Source organism: Macrotis lagotis, chromosome X (assembly GCF_037893015.1).
Source record: "Macrotis lagotis isolate mMagLag1 chromosome X, bilby.v1.9.chrom.fasta, whole genome shotgun sequence".
NCBI classification, from domain to species: Eukaryota; Metazoa; Chordata; class Mammalia; order Peramelemorphia; family Peramelidae; genus Macrotis; species Macrotis lagotis.
In genome coordinates this window covers 509429726-509443532 of record NC_133666.1, presented here as the reverse complement: position 1 = coordinate 509443532, position 13807 = coordinate 509429726, and the positions used below count along the sequence as shown (strand labels likewise).

At 37.1% G+C, this 13807-nt stretch overlaps 1 long non-coding RNA gene across 2 annotated transcripts in view; it reads right to left on the bottom strand.

Moving 5' to 3' along the window:
• LOC141502233 (uncharacterized) overlaps nt 1-12918 on the bottom strand; it is a 33252-nt gene extending 20334 nt beyond the window's left edge. The window contains exons 1-2 of one of the 2 annotated variants that reach the window (XR_012472470.1): nt 5639-12918; nt 1373-1474 (exon numbers count right to left, since the gene is read on the bottom strand). This is a non-coding gene — a long non-coding RNA (uncharacterized LOC141502233). Of the gene's footprint in view, nt 1-1372 lie in introns of both variants that reach the window. The other variant, XR_012472469.1, reaches the window with a different exon arrangement.
• Nucleotides 12919-13807: the final 889 nt, after the last annotated feature.

Here is a 13807-nt window from a genome sequence, read left to right as displayed (position 1 = left end):
TGATGGTCCAGGATGCAGTGGTTGACCTTGTCTTCAATGCTTGACCAAGCTCCAGTTCAGCAGATGGGCTAAACCAGGTTGAGAGTAACCTATCAACCTCAACTTGTGAGTTAGAGGGATGTCTACTCCAAGTACATGAAGACTCCCTGGAGGAATGGGTGGATCAGAACAATAAACATATTATAGATATGGGTAGGTATGTGCCTTACATTTTTACTCCTCACATACTGAACCCTAAATTTCATCATGTAGACCAATGGGTAAATAGCTATTTGAGGGTTTATGGAATTTATAATCTCTTGCTATAAGATCAAAGTGAGTGTCTTTGTGGGTATTAGCTTTAAAATCTGAAGATCCCCACAAGCTGAGAAAGGCAATTGAAAAAATTTAAATTATTCTAAAATGCTCTGTTTTGTCCATGGAGAATCAATGAGGGTGGCAGCAACTGGGACTTTTTTTCCTAGAGCACAGACAGCATCAAAAGCATAGTTTGAGACTAGAGCCCACTGCTTTTCCCAGCTGAGGGTCAAGATAGAACCAACTGGCAGTATGTCCCAGGGCAAGCCTCTTCCACCCATTAGCCACACCCCACTAGAGCTCCCTGCATGCTTCCCTTCCCTGCATCCTCCCTTTCCCCAGGCACAAAAGTTTGAGTTATAGCTCTGTCTTTTCATGACACTTATACTTCTTGTGAACTATGTGTTGCCTTTTCAAGTCTATACTTGACTTTAAGGGGTTTTTTTTGCATATGTGGACCATGCAATATATTATTTTTCCTTAATGTGGTTAGCACATAGTAGGCACTCCTCAGTTAATATTCCTTCAAGGGCAGTTTCTGTCAGAGTTCTTTGGCTTTGGATGAAGTTGTTTGGTCATTTTTCAATCCTCTCCTTTACTTTGTGACTCCTTCTTGGGGTTTTCTTGGAAGAGATACCGGAATGGTTTGCCATTTCCTTCTCTAGTTATTTTATTGATGAGGAAATTGAGGCAAGTCGGGTTAAGTGATTTGTCCAGGGTTACATGGCTACTTAATGTCAGAGATCAGAACTGAACTCAGGAAGACGAATCTTTCTGACAAATCTAACTGGTTTGTATGAGGAACAAGGTATTCAAGTACATTAGGATCTTCTAAAAAAGATCATGAGATTGTAGATTTAAAATTGAAAGTAATTTAATAATCTAGCCTAAACCCTCTATTTTGAAGATGTGGGAACTGAAGTTCAAATGGGTTTCACGGTCTCATAGCAGTAAGAGTCAGAGTCAGGATTTGAACCCAGATCCTTGAGATGGAATGGAATTAAATAATTATAGAGGATATAAACAGACAACATTTTGATTTGAGAGAAACAATTGCCACACTTCTTCAGCTTACCTTTATGTGTTGTCTTCTTTCAGTAGAATGTAAGATCTTTGAAGGCAGGAACCATCTTTACTTTTGCTTGTACTTATATTAGTCATATATAGCATACAGTGCCTGTTAAACAGTAAGATCTCAGTGAATACTCATTGACATGTTACAATGACTGATGACAACTCACTTTTCAGTTGCTTTTTTGAGTCATGGAGACAAGGAGAAGGACTAGAGGAGTAACACACTTTGTCAAACAATAGGCAACTTACTTTTCCTGAAATTACTCTTTAGTGAATTCTAGCTGTTTCCCTAAGAAACCTGTAGAATGATTCTAAATATACTGAGTAAAATTGGATGAAGTTCCTCTATTCCATTGAATAATAATTTTTAAAAACTGGAGAAGATCTTAGATTTTTATATAATCTGATCTGTCATTTTATAGATGAGGCAACTGAGACACAGAGGAGTGAAAAGATTAAATGATTTCTGAAGCTTTGTTGCTATCCTGTAGCTTTTCAGTCGTGTCTTGACTCTTTGTGACTCCATTTTTGGGTTTTCTTGGCAAAGATACTAGAGTGGTTTGCCATTTCCTTCTCCAGCTCATTTTACAGATGAAGAAACTGAAGCAAGCAAGTTAAGCGACTTGCTCAAGGTCACACAGCTACTAAGTGTCTCAGGCTAGATTTGAACTCATGGAAGATGAGTCTTCCTAATTATAAGCCCAGTGCTCCATGCTCTGTTACCACCCAGATGCTCACTTCTAAACTTCTGAAGCTAGTTGATGGCTAAGCCAGCACTACAACCTGGGACTCCCAATTTTTCTTTTACTAAGTACTACCTCTTAAGAACTTTCCAGAATGAAGATCTAATAACCTTTTTGAGACTGGGCCATGCAATGCATCAGTCCAAGGAAGATATTGTTGATTCTACTCCTTATATTAGAAGGCAGGGAAGCCTTGCCCAGATTCAACCCAGGAACCAGTGCCAAGGTCATTCTCTAATAGCAACACATAATCAAATACAGCACCAACTGATCTATCTCTGTCCCTTTGCCTAAATTAACTATTGCATGCTTGAATTATTTTAATTTCCCCAGTCATTTCCATGTCCCACCATTTCAGCAGTGGAAAAATAATGTATGGGCATGAATCAGAATCCATCACTTTCCCCACTACACTGCCTCCTCTGATCTAGTCTGTTTAGACTAGTTCTTAGACTGCCAAATGCAGTCTTTTTCCTACTAAATGTTTAGAAAGTAACAATTTAACATAAGCACACTGTAGGTGAAATTTAGAGCTCAGATGAAATCCTGACAAGAATACTTAAAAACCAGTGGTTAATGGTGTTGGGGGAGACTGACTAGTCAGACAGAAGTTTTGCTGATAGTCTGGAGTATGTCTACTTAAATGTACGTGGGCAGATATCCACATTTTGATTTTTGAACATTTTTGTTTCTTTGGTAATACCATCCTGTATGTCACTGAAAATTCAAACCACACAAATAATTATTACCTGCTCCAGGACTTATTGTGTAGTTTAACTTAATTCCTTCTTTGTAAGGAGCTGATTACTAAGTATCATTGGAAAACTTTCTGGGTATGGTCTGGTTTCCATCCATCACACCAGAGAAAAAGAGTTATTACATGAAGAATTGGATAGCTTGAAGGATTGTAACTTTCTTTTCAGAAACTTTAGTAACTGAAGTCATTTTACTCTTGAATTTTGACCACCATGTTGAAGTTGATGGTGGAGGATAATGCTCTTAGTCAAATTCTCCAGTCTTTTCTAGAGCATTCATAAGCATATAGTTTTTTATTGTTAGAGAAACTAGCCAACCCCCTGAATGAGGCTTGTAAAACCTTCCTAGGAGAAATTAGAAACCATAAAATATGTACATAAGACATATATAATATTGAAATGAAAGCAAACTTTTTCAGGAGAAGGCTTCCAATTTTCCAGCAGTATGTCTGAAGGTGAATTTCTCTGACTGTGAATCATGCTAATTTGATTTAAAAAACCCCCCAACATTTCTGGACTTGGAAGACATCTCACTAAACATTCAGCATTTCACTTAGTTGCCATAAGTCTCAATCTGAGTCTTGTCCAATCAGACATAATTAAAAGATTAAAGAGAGCTTGGAAATGCAAACCTGGTCAGTTTTAATCAGGAGAATTGATCGTTCTGTCCATGTGTGAAAGAAGAAATTTTGAATAATTTATACTGGAGAAAGCCAGAGGTTCATTATCATTTGGGCAAAAGGAAAAAAAAAAGGTTTAGGGGTTGGGAAGAAGGGGATATTCTAGGCTCTTCTTTTATAAAGAGGATCACAGAAAGGTGGATGGAAAGAGAGAGAGCCATTCAGGGTTGTTTTTAACTGCTACATTTAAAATGCTTTTCTAGCTTTCTATGTCCCTGTTGGAAGCATGAAAATAAGTGAACTTCCCCCTCCCCCAATTTTCTCATGACAAATATTGTTCTTTTCACTATTCAACAAAATGGTTCTTTTTATTTCTAATATGTGTATATATATATATATATATATATATTGAATTTCTAACATAGAATAGGTAATGTCAAAGGAGATTTATTGATTTATTTATATTTTAAATTTTGTTAACTATTTCCCAATTATTTGTAAAATTTTTAACATTTATTGTTTTTAAAAAATTGAGTTCCAAATTGTCTCTTTCCCTTCTGCTTCTCTGCCACCCCAGAAAGGCAAGGAGATTTATTTAGAAAAGATTTGGAATACCCTACTCTACACCTCCAAGAGAAATTGTTGTGTCCACCTTTGGAAAAAGCAGAAGGACTATGGTTCTACTCTCCTTATCTCCAAAAGGGGTATTGGGCTAGAACTATTATCAATCTACACATCAGGTATTTTCTAGCCCATTTTCTTTGGTCCTTCAGGGTGAGAAATAACTCTTCCCCTACACCAGGGCAAGCACTTACTACTGACTAGCTTAGCACCTTTCCACCAAACACTTATCACACACAAGACAATCACAGATAGCAAGCAAACATTTATCAAAGTCACAACAATCAGGGAAGTTCTACTGATTAACATATACAGGAGAACAAGGCAGGGGTCTCAGTGACCGGGGAACAAAATAAGATCTCAACTCAACTATGAAGAAAGCAATTTCACCCAAAAGGTCAGCTCTTAGAAGTTTTGGGAAATAGAGGGGATGGAAATTAAAGGATATGCTGAGGTACTGGCTTTAGCTACATGCCTATGGCTCCAGGTATTTCTCCTGTTTGCCATTTGAAGTCCATACCTTGCTTCTCACCTTCTCTCCTCCATCTCTCTGCCAATCCAACACTACATCTCCATACATATGCACAGAGATACAGTACTTCAAAGAAGAGTGCAGACCCACCTGGGATGAGACTTTTATAATCTGTAATCTATTCAATTTCCAGTTATGTTATCAATTATGACTGTTTAGCAGGAAACTCAACCACTGTTAATACAACAGATGTTGCCATCAGAAACTTCATAATATGAAACAGAAACACAGGAGACATAGGGCTGTGCTCCAGAATAGGAGATAAAAGTAATTCCTATTCTGTTTCCTTTATTCCCTTGCTTAAAGTTATTTTTTTTGTTTTTGTTTTTGCATGGAAATAAGTAATTATTAAGTGTCTGAGTTCACATTTGAACTCAGCTCCTCCTGATTCTAGAGCTGGTGCTCTATCCACTATGCCACCTAACTGCCCCTTAGAATTATTTTTAAATACTAATGACCATGAAGTTATAATAATGTTTGTCCTTCATTTTCTTTTCTTTGTTTTTTTTTAGGTTTTTGCAAGGCAAATGGGGTTAAGTGGCTTGCCCAAGGCCACACAGCTAGGTAATTATTAAGTATCTGAGGCTGGATTTGAACTCAGGTACTCCTGACTCCAGGGCCAGTGCTCTATCCACTATGCCACCTAGCTGTCCCTGTCCTTCATTTTCAAAGAAGACCATGACATCCATGAATTGGATTTGAGTGAGGGGTGCTGTGCTAAGTCTCAAGACTCACTTTTTCCTTCAGAGCCATCTGGGTCTACTGGCCAGATATGAATCAGGAGATGATCCTGAATGCGAGGCAATCAGGGTTGAGTGACTTGCCCAAGCTAGTACTAGTCAAGTGTATGAGGCTGGATTTGAACTCTTATGCTCCTGACTCCCTGTCACCTGATCATGAGATTAAATGTACCAGAAAACATAAAAGATAAGTCTGGAAGTTTTATATAAGATAAAAGAGGACAGGGATTGGGTTGGAGGAGGTAGTGTGACAAACCTATTCTTCGGAAAACTCCTTTGAGATCCTGGAAGGTAGAAACTGATTTCTGCTACATTTGAACAGGCTTCAAGATCTGGAAGAAGAAGCAAGTAAAAAGAAATACAACTTTTATGCTACAATACAATATTCTTGGAAGAACACCAATCCTAAGAAGATGGACTTTGATTTAGAAACTTAGAGTTGATACAACCCTTAAAAAGAGATGGTGAACTTAAAATGCACCTGTCCTTTTTTTGTTGCTAATGTGAGAATTTGTTTTGCTGGACTATGCAGCTATAAATTGAGGGCTTTGTTTTTCTTTTTTTTTTAAATTTGCTCAGAGGGAGGTAGTGGAAGAAAGAGATTAATAAAAGAAAAATTGTTACTTGAAAAATGATAAAATATTTTTAAAAGAAGTTCAGGCTCAGTAAGCACAGAATTTCCTTACCTCCCTTCATTTAATTTTAAGCCTGCTTATTATCCATCCTCTGTGGCTGAGATACATATACTGGACCCTACAGGTTGTCCATATAACTACCTATTTTAGTCTAAGAGGGATTTTTAAAACAATTTTTCATTATGAACTTTGTAATCATTAACCCAACATTCAAAAACATAAGGAGAATTGCATATGAACAGAAAGCTTCTGTCATTTTTTAAAAGAGCATATATTTTTTAAAATATATTTTAAAATTTTTTTTAAAGAGCATATATTGTTAAATTTAGCAGATTAGTAACAGAACTATATATTTAAACTTCTCTCTCTTTTTTTCACCTCTGTCACTTCATATTGTCAACAGTACCAAAAAAAACCCCAAACAATTGGTAGGGCCTTCCTTTTTAACATACGAAATTCAGCAAATCATCACATTGTCTAGGTATGAAAGTAATATCTTTTTTGGCACTTCTTGTTCCTCATCTCTGTCAAAAGCCAAATTATATCATCAGTCCTTTGAAATTTTGGATATTTAGGGTATTAAATTTTTTCAAATTTTTTCCTTTATATTAGACAATAGACATATTTTGTCACTTAGGGGTTTTTTTTGAATTATTATGGTTCTTTTTTGAGAGTATCTTATCACTCAATTCCTCAGTGCCCTCCAAATCATAACTTCCAACACAGACCTCTTCTGTATAGATTTGAGCTCACTTAGCTTCCTATCTTTGTTTCTTCAGCACCACCAATCTTCACTTCCCTACAAAACATATCTGAAATAGTGATGTTAGAATCTACATATAGAAAAAATTTGCTACCCATATCCTTTCAAATCCTTTCTGATTTTCACCTGTTCATTATTCTCACTCCAGTTTCATTCTTACATATCTTTGTGAGACTCTGTCTTAGTTGGGTCTTTTGTCAACTTTCCTGTCATTTTGTGGGACAAATCTTAAAGTCTTCCACAATCATTCTGTTAAGATTTTGTAAAATGTTTTTATATGCTAAAAGGTATTGCCCTTAGCTGTCATATTTCTCCATTTGACAATGAGTTCAAAAAACTTATCTGGGATAAATTTTAGCTCTTTGGGTTTAGTGATTGATTTATATTGTTTAAATGTAGTTCAGAGAGGTAACAAGGGATGCTGAGTAGAATTGACTCTGGTGTCCATGAAACCTTTACTGATTTCACTGCTGCACATGTTACATCTTCTTGGAACCACAGGTAAGAAGAGCTGGGTGAGAATCAGACATCAAAGTGGATTAGCAGCCCTAAGAAAGGCTCATCAGCTCTTACACCAGTTGTGATAATTCTCATTTAATGCCTCAAACATCCTAACTCTGACACATACTGTCTATGATACTGTGGACAAATCACTTCATTTATCATTAGTAGTCCAGACATCTAATACTATAAATTGCTCCTTTTCAACATTGACAGATTTTAAAAAAAAGATTGTTAAAGTTATATCAACTGTGTACCATTTCTTATCATTTTTTTATCTTTTTAAAAATGTTGTTATTGACTTTGATCTTTGCCCTAAAAATAAGTAGGGTGATGATCCCATAGTTACCAGTTATTTGTTTTCTGTTAAAATGTAATCAGTTTCTCTGTGTGTATGTTATTTGCTATTTTCTAAAGTCTCACACTTCCTGACTCTCTCTCTCTCTCTCTCTCTCTCTCTCTCTCTCTCTCTCTCTCTCTCTCTCTCTCTCTCTCTCTCTTTCTCTCTCTCTCTTTCAGGTTTTTACAAGGCAAATGGGCTTGCCCAAGGCCACACAGCTAGGTAATTATTAAGTGTCTGAGACCGGATTTGAACCTAGGTACTTTATCCACTATGCCATCTAACCGCTCCCCTGACTTTCTTCTTAAAGAAAGTACATATGAACATGAGACTTCTTTAAGCCTTTAAACACAATTCCTCATTACTTCCATTTTCCAGCACATTTTTTGCTGCTCTCTCTCCCCTTGCCCATTTTTTGCAACAAATATCAAATTACTTGATGAGTTAATTTGAAAATCTGTATTGTTATTTGTCGAGTTTCCCAAACTTTTCACTCCTCTGCAGCAGTTGTTGGTGTCTAGGCTCCAGTTATCTTCTTACTGGTGCTCATACTTGCAAACGCTTATCATTAGCACTGCAATATAAAATATACTCTGAGGTGATGTTTCTTGTTGCCCTTGGATGCACAATAAAACCATTTCACTTAGAGTGAGAATGTCAAGATCACTGTAACCATTTTTTATTATAGTTTTAAAGCTATGTTATTCTTCACATCCCTTCCCTTCTTTGATCACATTATTCTACTGTTACTGAAAAAGTTAATGGTGGCTACATAGGTTCAAAGACCATTAATATTCTCCTTCATTTCATCTATTTTTTTTAGGTTTTTGCAAGGCAAATGGGGGTTAAGTGGCTTGCCCAAGGCCACATAGCTAGGTAATTATTAAGTGTCTGAGACCAGATTTGAACCCAGGTACTCCTGACTACAAGGCCGGTGCTTTATCCACTATGCCACCTAGCCGCCCCCATTTCATCTATCTTTCAGCAGGTGTCCACTATATGCCACTACCGTCACAAAGACAAACCCCAAATGATCTCTGCTTTCAAGTATCAGCCTTTCAATAAGGAGTGACAATATGGACACATAAGTATGTACAAATAAATACAAGACAATTTTGGGGGACAGACGTCAGTCCCTACCATAGAAGGTAGCACTTGAATTGAGCTTTGAAGGAAATCAGGAATCCTAAAAAGCAGAAGTGGGAAGGGATGGGGTCAACCTCTGCAAAGGCAATGGAAATAAGGGTTAGAATGTTCTGTGCATGCAACAGAAGAACAGTTTGGCTGAATTGTAGAAAGGTTGAAGGGGATTAATGAAGAGTAAAACTATACATTATATGGTAAAGTAAGATAGGTTTGGAGACAATTTTTGAAGAGCTTTAAATGGAGGTTGATTTTAGATGTAATAAGGAACCCCTAGAATTTATTGTAACAAGGACATCGTGGTTAGGCCTGAGCTTTAGGACTATATCATTTTGGCAGCTATATGGAGAATGAATAAAGAGGGTAGAGATATGAGACCGGGAAACCAATTGGGAGGCTGTTGCAATTTTATAGCAAAAAACTAGATGAGCATGAAGTAGAGTAATGATCACATACACATAAATGGAGAGGAGATTTGTGAGAGCTCCCTTCAAAACTCAGCTTAAGTGTTAGCTCCTTTAGGAGACTTTTCAGGACTTTTTAATTTGTTAGTGCTTGTCCTTCTCCAAATTTCCTTGAATTTACTATGTATCTATTTTGTATTTACTTATCTATTTAGTCCATCTCTTCCCACAAGAATGTAAACTCCTTGAGAGCGAGTATTATTAAGTATTATTCACTTCTTGGTGTTTAATAAATTCTTATTTAATCATGCCATTTACAAGGGAGAATCCTATATGGAACAATCAAATATTCTTACTAAATCCGCTTCACAGAGCATTTTTAAGAATTGTATATTAAGTATAAAATGATCACCTGAACAATCACCATTGCCTGTAGCTACAAAGATCAAGGTCACAAGAGATATACCACAAATCTCACCAAGGTCAAGTGCTCTTGTACCAATTAAATCTAGGGAAAATAAAGTAATTGAATTTGCAAGGTACAGAAGAACCTATGGTTCTAATGAATTTGTTTATTATTGATCTATGTTGTTATCTTAGTAAATCTTGATAACTATTTTATCTTCCAATATTTAGAATCAGTGGAATCATCTAGAGATGGGTGTCCTGCAACCATGAATTAAAAGAATATAGTAGGTGATTGAATATCCTGACCATATCTCTAACTAGTAGTTTTTTTGAAACACAAAGACTGCCTTCATTTGGAAAGGCTATTGTATGACACTACCTCATAGAATAGACAAGGATGCTGAGACTTTGACATGAGGCAGTTGCTAATGAGACAGTCACAGGAGGGGAAGGAAAAGGAAAAGTTTATCCTACCTACCATCTGTAAGCTTCCCATTTTATACTGATTATTCTCTGTAACTATATGCTAAGCTTTATTCTTTCTTTATTTGCAGGATAGGAAGTGTTATCTGCTTTCTAAATTAAGCACTCAGAGGCAAAGCACTGATTATACAGCCCTAGTTTCAACTCTTATTACCACTATGTTCTTCCCACCTTTTATATGCTATTCTGAGTCAATGATAGTGGGAAAGGATGAGCAATGGGGGTACACAGGGTTTCAGGGTGAAAGGAAAGAAAAGTCACTCTGAAAACTTAACATCAGACAGCACAATCTCTGTACACATAAGTTACAAATTATGCACAAATATGTGTTTGATCCTCATAAAAATCTTAGTGGAAACCTCCATTTTAATTTACTTCCAGCCTGTGGGCCAGTAAAGAGTAGATAATGAGCACTGTGTGCCTTTGGTAAAATAGTTCTGAAAGTCTCAGGTCTCCTTAGGACTAAGAATAATTTCCATCAATTAAAAAGACTATAAAAATAAAGGAACAGGTTAGAGAGATGAAGAATATTTTTTTTTTGTGCTAAATGTTCAAATATTCCTCCAGTTTTTCTTTTTTGGAAATATAACTTCCCAGTAAAGCAAGATCACAGAAACTGTTACAGCTTTTCTAGCTTCCTTAAACTTTATTGCTGTATCTAATTTGTACAGCAGGCAATATACTGCCATGGACTACTGCCAGACCTCTCCCATTTAATCATCTCATATCTGGACATGCACAGACCTTTGGAGATATGTTTCCTGTCTGTACTTACTCCCTGACTCTTCCCTGAACCATTTTGAGATTCTGATGAAAGTCTTGGAGCTGGTGTAAATGTCAGCTGATGTTCCGAAGCTCTCGTTACTTATTCCCATCCATGGCAAATATGTGCTGTGTGAAAGGCTGTAAAGGCTGTTGGGTTTTGGGGGGTTGTTTTCCTTTTGTTTTTCTTTTACTCGACCATGGGATTCCAAGTTTACTGAAAGATTTCATTTTACTATGTTTACTTGTAGACTAAAGGTGGTCACATGTTTACTTTGATTAACATCAAAAAAGAAACTTGGTAATAAAATGGTCAAAAAACAGACTCTTTTCTTTTAACCTACTTTAAACTAATCTAGAAGTTAATTATTCTTTAAATGAAGTACAGGCAAAAGGGTTTAGTGCAACAATTGCACTAGAAGATATGAGGCATATTATTTGTTCATTCTGACATGTTTATTAAATACCTACTATATGGCAACTCTGTTAAATACTGAAGAAATAAACAGATAAATTAAGACCTAGTCCCTGCTCTTAGGGCAGCTAGGTGGTGTAATGGTTAGTGATGGGTTTGGAATCAGGAAGACTCATGAGTTCAAATACAGTCTTAGACACCTAGTAACTGTGTGACCCTGGACAAGTCACTTAACTCTGTTTGCCTCCTGTAAAATGAGCTGGAGAGGGAAAGACAAACCATTCCAGTATTTTGGACAAGAAAACCCCAGGTAGGGTCATGAAGGGAGCTCCTATAGGAACTTTACCTAATTTACAATGTTATGGTTTAATTACTATTATTTTACTAACTGATCTTCAAATACAATGAGTGCTCTAGAACTGCTATTCTAAGCCACCTACCCCCATTCCCCTGGTTGACTGTGTTCCCTGAGAGTGGCTGCTTCGTCCATTCAGGATTCTAGAGGGTGTCTTTTTAATTCGTTAGCTCAGGAACTGAGCTTCAGCCCATGATTTTCAAATGTTATCAGTCAGGCTGACTTAATTAGCTTTAAGAAAGAGCCATTTACTATGAAGCATAATATAGTTAGTGATGATGATGTTTGTCCTTCCTTCTCAAAGAAGACCCTGACATCAGAGGGGTGACTCCAGGATAAGCACATGAATTAAATTTGAGTGTGTGTGGGGGTGCTGTGCTTAGTCACAAGCCTCACTTTCTCCTCCAGAGCCATCAAGGTCCAGGGACTAGGGATAGCCCTGGATGAGAGGCAATCAGATTTCTGTGAATTGTCCAAGTGGTCCAGTAGAGCAGGACCTGAAGTCAGGAAGACATGAATTCAAATCTGACCTAAGCTGTGTGACCCTACAAACAAAAAATAGCTGGTACAAGCAATTCACCCCATCCCAAGTCTGTGATACATTCTCTCACCTGTGTATATAGAGTTCAAAGTCTACTCTTCCATATATAATATTCAAGAGTACATGTGGCAAAGAATTTCTCATAGCTCTGGAAGACATTTTGATGGGGTCCTCAAGAGTTTTTAAGATGTAATGTGGATTTTCATGAAAATTGAAGCTTCTCTGAGGTACCACCTCACATCTCTCAGACTGGTCAATATGACCAGAAAGGACAATGATCATTGTTGGAAGGGTTGTAGGAAATCTGGGACACTACTACATAGTAGGTGGAGCTGTGAACTCATCCAACCTTTCTGGAGAACAATTTGGAACTATGCCCAAAGGGCAACAAAAATGTGTATACCCTTTGATCCAGCAATACCACTACTGGGTCTATATCCTGAAGAGATGATAAAAAAGGGTAAAAACATCACTTGTACAAAAATATTGATAGTGGCCCTGTTTGTGGTGGCAAAGAATTGGAAATCAAGTAAATGTCCTTCAATTGGGGAATGGCTTAGCAAACTGTGGTATATGTATGTCATAGAACACTTGTTCTATTAGAAACCTGGAGGGATAGGAATTCAGGGAAGCCTGGAGGGATTTGCATGAACTGATGCTGAGAGAGATGAACAGAACCAGAAAAACACTGTACACCCTAACAGCAATATGGGAGTGATGATCAACCTTGATGGACTCACTCATTCCATCAGTGCAACAATCAGGGACAAGTTGGGGCTGTTTGCAATGGAGAATACCATCTGGAGTTTGAACAAAGACCAAGGACTATTACCTTTTATTTAGGGGCGGGGGGGGGGGGAACTTATATCTTCTTGTCTGATCTTGCTATCTCTTATACTTTATGTTTCTTCCTTAAGGATATGATTTCTCTCTAATCACATTCAATTTGGACCAATGTATACCATGGAAACAATGTAAAAGACTGACAAATTGCCTTCTGTGGAGGGTGGGGGGAGGGAAGTAAGATTAGGGGGAAAAATTGTAAAACTCAAAATAAATAAAATCTTTATAATTCAAAAAAAGAAGATGTAATGTGGATTTTCTGCTAAGATCTTTGTAGAGCCTTCAATTTTATCTGGTGGTATAGTAGTGATAGTGAGTAGTTGTAGTAAGTTGTAGTAGTACATGTAGTAGTAAGTTGGAGAAGTTAGCTGTAGTTATTTGCAGTTAGGTGGTGGTAGTAGTAGTAGTAGTAATAATAACAATCAACTAGCATTTATACATGGCCTACACTTGTCAGTCAAAGTACTAAGCATTTTACCGATTTCTCATTTGATCCTCACAACAACCTGGGAGAGAAGGGCTATTCCTGTTTTGCAGATGAAGAAATTGAAGCAAACAGAGGTAACATGATTTAAACCAAACCTAGTAAATGTCTGAGGTTGGATTTGAACTCAAGATTTACCAACTCCAGGTGCTGCGCACTCATATACCTTGCCCTCTGGTTGCAGATATCAATATCTCCTTGTTGCCTGATGCAAACATTATCTCCAGCTACTGCTGTTATTCTGGGGAGAGTACTAGGCTACTGATTAAAAACAATCCAAATCCTTTCTAGTTCACAAGATCCTTCTCTGCTTTAGGGGGATGGGAGGAGGAGACTGTAGCTAGTATT